Source organism: Mus caroli, chromosome 4, assembly GCF_900094665.2.
Source record: "Mus caroli chromosome 4, CAROLI_EIJ_v1.1, whole genome shotgun sequence".
Classification (NCBI taxonomy): domain Eukaryota; kingdom Metazoa; phylum Chordata; class Mammalia; order Rodentia; family Muridae; genus Mus; species Mus caroli.
Genome location: NC_034573.1, coordinates 59023092 through 59030070, shown reverse-complemented (window position 1 = coordinate 59030070; position 6979 = coordinate 59023092).

The window sequence follows — 6979 nt, the reverse complement described above, 5'->3', positions numbered from 1 at the left end:
AAGTTATAAGAAGTAATGATATTTTATGTATAATTTGAAGGGAGAGGAGACTAGAGTATTGATAAATTGGGGCAAAAGGGAAAGACTAAGACAGGAGGTAAGGAGTGAAAGAATTGGAGGTGGGCAACAGAATGGGAAGAGCACACAATGTTACAATCTATTTGGCGATCTATTTTTAAAGAAAAAAATGATAGGAATTTTCATAAGAGACCATGTATGAAATTATGGGTCTAGGAGATTTAGTGATAGGGTGGTGGAACAATATCATGACTTTGGGTCTGGAGAGTTTTTCTCATACTTATTACACTATTTTATTTATTTGTTTATTTATTTACTTATTTACTTATTTTTTGACTCTGTGTGTGTGTGTGTGTGCATGTGCACATGTATGCACCTGCACACATGTCCAATAGTGTGTATGTGTAAATCCATGAACAATTTTACAGAGGTGGATCTCTTCTTGCATATTACAGGGCTCAGCAATAAGCCCCAGGATGTCAGACTTGGAAGCAATCATATTTCTCTACTGATCTTATCAGCTCTGAAGTGTTCATCTTAACTGCTCAGTGAGGCACCTGTGTTGAGAGGTTGGCTTGAGAGCTGAATATAAAAGTGTGGTGCTAAGTAAAATCATACCAGAAAATATCTGGGATTCATCAGAAACATGGTGTTCACAGGCTTGAGGTGGAATGAGTGAGTAAAGGAAAAGAGAAACTACGAGACTGGAACCATAGGCAATCAATGATTTGAACTTGAAGATATAGGAGGGAAACTTCAAAGACAGCTTCAGGAGAGCCAAAGAAGAAGGAACAAAACTAGATGAATGAATGAAATGGTCTCACAGGCAAGGAAGAAACTGTTGCAAGGAAAGCAAGTAAGTGCTATCAATCTTACTGATAAAATTTAGTGACTATGGACATTTAATTGCTGGAACCAACAGCAGGGTAATCACTGGTCACTTGGGTAAACATGGTGCCAGTGAAAGAGTATCAGTAAAAAATGAATAAGGTGGGTTCAAGAGATAGCAAGAACAGAGAAACTGCTAACTCTTTCAAGATTTTCATTGTGTAGTTGATGGAAGAAAAAAAATAGTGGCCAGATTATTTTATTAGTTTTTATTAGTAAATATTAATCATGGAATAATGGATTTTCTTTATATATTAAGTGTGATATATATGAATACACACACACACACACATATATATACACATATGCATCTTTTCTTCTAAATGCATATATATATATATATATATATGCATGCCAACCTCTGCCTCACTGAGCAGTTAAGAAGGACTTTTCAGAGCTGATGATCAGTAGAGAAAGATGGATTGCCTCCAAGTGTGACAACCTGGGGTTCATCGCAGAGCCCTATAATACACAACTATACATACTATTGTGATCATATTCATATATCTATTTCCCAACATTTTTAATGGGAAAATAGTGATAATTTTGCCCAGTGAAAAGATACATGCCTGAGTACTTTTGACGAAAGGAGAGTGTACACATAGATTCCTAGCTATTTGGCATTTGTGATCTTGGCTAAGAACCCTGAGGACAGTTAACTCATTAAAGTTAGAACAGCATATACTTTATACCCTCTCTGAATATACATAAAGAAGATGAACTTAATGGTGAAGATTTGGATATGATATTGGGGAAATCACCACCTGTCTCTTGACTGGTTCCATATTCCCAAGAAATTGGCAAAGATGATCACCAGCAAAAGGAGAGCAAGGTGAGAGATGTTCTGTAAATTTCAGAACATAGAAGCCACCAAAAAAAGAAAAGAAAAGAAATAATAAGAAGGCTTTGTGTTAACTGAAAACTCAAAAGGCCTTGGGCTGGCTCTTATAGTTATTTACAGAAGGACATTCTAGGTGCTTGGAGTGAGCCATCCTGCACTACATGAGCCATTTTTCTCCTGTGGTTATGGATTTCTTTAGGAATGGTCCTATGAAACAGAATATTTGGAAGCATCATGATCTCACTCAGCATCTTCCGGTTCCTCGAGGCCCTCAGGACCCATCTTGAAATAAGATACTTACAGTTCTTTTTAATTGAAACTTTATTTTTAGTCATTTTATTTTTTTCCATTCCAAATGTTGCCCCTCATCCCAGTTCCCCCACCTGGAGTTCTTCATTTAACCCCTTCATGGCAAAAGTCATGAGTACAAGGTATATATATATATATATACTGTATATATATATATATATATATATATATATATATATATATATATATATATATATACCGTAAGCCAGTAGCCAACATCAAATTAAATGGAATTAAATGGGGAGAAACTTAAAGCATCTCCACTAAAGTTGGATACAAACCAAGGCTGCCCTCTCTCTCCCTATCTGTTCAATATAGTACTCAAAGTTCTAGCTAGAGCAATTAGACAACAAAAGGAGATTAAAAGATAAAAATTAGAAAGGAAGAAGTCAAAGTAACACTATGTAGGATGATTTGATAGAATACACAAGTTACCCTAAAAATTCTACCAGAGAACACCTACAGCTGATAAACACCTTCAGCAAAGTGGTTGGATACAAAACTAACTCAAATAAATCAGTAGCCTTCCTTTATACAAATGATAAATGGGCTGAAAAAGAAATTAGGCTGCATAATAGCCACAAATAATATAAAATATATTGATGTATCTTTAATCAAGCAAGTGAAAGATCTGTATGGATTGAAACTGTTTTATACAGGACTGGTAAAAAAGTTCACTCAGTGAAATTAGTCAAACCTACAACTAGGGTAGCCATTCGGAGGTCTTGGAACTTTTTGTGTTTTCTATATTTGTATTTTCTATTCACACTGGATTTTTGTACTTTTACTATCAAGTTTATTTTTATGCATTTATATGCCACAGAGAAAGGGAAATATCTAGATTAAAGCAGAAAACTTTTAGCTTTATATTCTTTTTCATGATTCAAGCATCCATTGTATACATGCAGTCTCTCCTAATTACCTAGTATTTTCCTTTGTGCATTCTCCTGTCTGCATGTTGCAATTTACCTGTATCAAGTCTACCTTTATGCACATATGTTATAGGTTAAATATAGCATCCACATATAAGGGAGAACATTCATTTTTCTACAAGATTGTAGTACATTGCTTAACATTATACATTCTAAGTTTGCCTGAACTAATAAGAAAATACATTAATCAGTTAATGTATCAGTTAATGTAAAAAGTCAATGTTCTGAAACTGTGTTGACTGCACAAGCAAGTTGGTACCTGATTATAACCAGGAGGCATCAATTTTGGAAATACCCCTTTGCTTTGTTCTTTTTTCAAAGTTCCATATTCAAATATATAAGACCACTCCAACCTTGTGTCATGGAGTTTGTTAGCAACTCAATTCAAGACCTTACGTTAAATCTTTATACTTCTTTTTCCTTGGTTTTCCATTAGTACTCAAGTCTATAAATGTCATTTTCAATATAGTTTTAATCCTAGAATAGGGCAACAGGTGGTGTGTACTGGGTAGACACCAATCACTGGGGCAAGCTCCTTTTAACACAGTCCTTAATTGAATTTTATATGCCATTCATGAGAGATACATGTTGCTCATTCATTACAGATGAAGATGCTGTGGCAGAAAGACATTAAATTACTGTCCAGATAGATGTTCAGTCCTGAAATAACAGGATACAAAACAATGATACAAACTCACACATGGGATAATTTAAGCTGTTTTAGAGAAACCACTACAGAGAAACAGCTATGTTTTTTTAATAATTTAGTGAATGATGTTAAAGCATTATTCACTGCTCCTGATACAGAGTGCATTTCCTGATAACCTGATTAACTATTTTGTCAAATCTCAAGCTTCCCCAGATATTTAACAGCCATGATTACTATCGTTCAACTCTTTGGGATAATATCAAGATATTTATGCATTATTATATGTTTGTTCTATTTTCAGAATCTAGAATCAATCATATCAAATTGGAAAACAGTAAAGAGAATGTTTAGCTAAGTTGCTTTTTTTGTATGATCCATAGAACTTCACTAATCAAGCTTTGGTAGCACAGGTCTCAAGTTCCAGTACTCAGAAAACCTCAAGAAGTAGAGTCAGGAGAATTAGAAGTTCAGGAACATCTTTGGCTACACAATGTTTTTAAGGCTATCCTGAGATACATGAAACCCTATCTGGCATCTCTACTCCTCAGTGTCACCTCATTCTAATCATTTTATTCTGTCATGATCATTTACAAATAAGAACAATGGAAATCTCCATCATCCCACCCTCTCCTCATCATATGCACACACATTTTTATATGATTTTTAAAATAAAGATCAAAGGCAATTTCCATTTCCAAGGAACCTTTGCAGCTTCTTCCAACTTTAGGCCTCACTGTTCAGCGATGCTTAAACTGTTCAGTGATTTAACTTGTCAGACTGCTGAATCAAATCCCTCATGCTTTTGCCCTCTTCCCCCAAGCATCATCTATAGCCTTCCTCTTTGCATAGAATCACACTTCTTTTGCTTGACAAACACAAACTGTCAGCTCACTGTGCACAGCTGCAGCAGATGAAAGCATCTGGCATGTAACATATGGATTTTAATATCCTGATATTTACATGGATAGAAATTGGTTTTGCTCCAGGCTACAGGAAATCTTTTGCACCAGGCCTAAAAGGTAAAAATATTCAGACAACCTCTTGTTCTTAGCACTTTGGCTACTTATATGTTTGTCTATTCATGGTTGTCCACTGCCAGAAGCAGCTTCTATGAGCAAAGTTGAGATCAATTAACCATATATATGCATACAAATTATATATGCATGAATATAATATATGTATAATAAATATATTTGTAAATATTTAGGAGGCAATTTGACACCTATTAGCAAACTAACAATAGTGGGTTCTACCTTTGGGCCTATGACTTCCACGGCCTGAAACCTTTGATTTATGCCAGAGAACTGGGCATAAAGTTCTGACTTGAGAAGAGTCATCAGTTCAATCAGAAAGTAGTTATCTACCCTATAACAGAATACAATTGCACATCTTGTCTGGGAGGCTGGTATTGTAACAATTAGGATCCAACACTGAGGATGACCACTGATGTCTTTCCTATCATAACAGCCTACATGGTACTTTTTGTCACTGTAAAATCTAGACAGCAGGCAGAAAGACTTTCAGTTAGGTTGAGATTGATTTCTGTTGTTCCTGCAGTCAAAGTGTTTGGTGTCTTCAGCAATGGGGTCTTACCACGTATTATGGTGGATAACCAAGGGACATGGCAATATCCCTTTTTGTTTTCAAGTCCTCTGAAGATTCCTTAACCAGGACTTATAGAGAGCTATCTCTTGTCTTAAACTGCAATTTTCATTTAACAACCTATATTTTTGTGTGCATGGATACAGTATAATTCATTTTGAAGTTTAAAACAAAAGTTGTATTTTGAAATTTACTGACCAAAGGCTGGTATTTTCCATATGTCCTTAGTTTTGATAATCTACCCACAGTCTCTTCCTGTCCTTTATTATCTTATCTTTGTCCTCACTTAATCTTTTATCACTCAATATTTTCTTCTTCTTACACTTCACATGTCTATTAGAAACTTTTTTGTTGCTGATGATAAAATGTCACTATCAAAACAACCTATAGAAAGAAGAGTTTCTTCGGATCTATCGTTGTTGAAGGCTGTACTCTTTTGCACAGTTGTAGAAGAGTCTGTTGTGGTAGGAGCTTGATAGCAGACAAATATGATGGCTAGAGTAGCTGAAAAATCACATTTCCTAATGCAAAATGAGCTTGTGGGACTTCAGCTTTGTACAGCAATTATGAAAATCAGTGTGCAGATTCCTCCGAAAGACAGGAAACAACCTACCTCAAGTCCCTGCTATACAACTCTTGGGCACATACCCAAAGGATGCTTCATCCTACCACAGAGGCACTTACTTAAATATCTTCATTGATGCTCTATTTATAATAGCCAGAAACTAAAAAAAGACATAGATATCCCCCAACATATTAATAGATAAAGAAATTGTGGCACATTTATACAGTAGAATATCACTAGATCATTAAAAAATGGAATTATGAAATATGTAGGTAAATGTATGGAAGTAGAAAAAAAATCATCCTGAATGAGGTAACAAAGACCCAGAAAAACAGATATGGTATATATTTGCTTATATGTGGATGTTAGCTTTTAATTCAATGATAAATCTGTAGAAACACAAACTTTTGGTATAACATAAGGGACAGGGATGGATGTGGGTGCATGTGGCCTCCCCCAGCCTTGAAGCAGGCTGATTCAGACTTTGCTGCCACTGAATATGAGATCACCAGGGGTGTAGCCTTCCAACTTAGATGGCTATATTGTTATGTCAACTGCCACTGCTCTTCTCTGAGACTCTGCTACCTGCTGCGAGACCCTTGAGACATTCCAGAGACACATCTGGCTCAAAACACCAAGGATGGACTGGGGGTGGGGGGGCTAGGCCTTCCCCCTTATAAACACAGTCTCTTAGTAAACTCGTGGGCCTTGATCAGAGAAAAATTGTCTTTTACATTATTCTTTTCTCGCGGTCTAAGTCTCTTTCAGATCTCCCTGGGGAAGGGAGATAGAATAGATATTTATAATTTGACCAGGGCTGACCAGTACCGAGGTAGCTAGGGCGCAGGGTCGGCTGACACCCGCCAGCTGCCCACAACACCGCCACAAGATCTTGGGACTTCTGGTGGGTGGAACACACCTTCTGCTCCAATCCAATCACGTGGGACCTGAGACTGCTTTAGTTAGGAAAGCAGAAAGCCGGCCTGAGTGGGGCCACAGGCCTCTTCCTGTCTGACCAGCACCGAGGTGGCTGGGGAGTGGGGTTGGCTGACACCCGCCAGCAACCCACAACACCCGCCACAGGATCTTAAGACTTCTGGTGAGTGGAACACAGTTTCTGCTCCAGTCCAATCGCGCAGGACCTGAGACTGCTTTGGTTGGGGAGGCAGAAAACC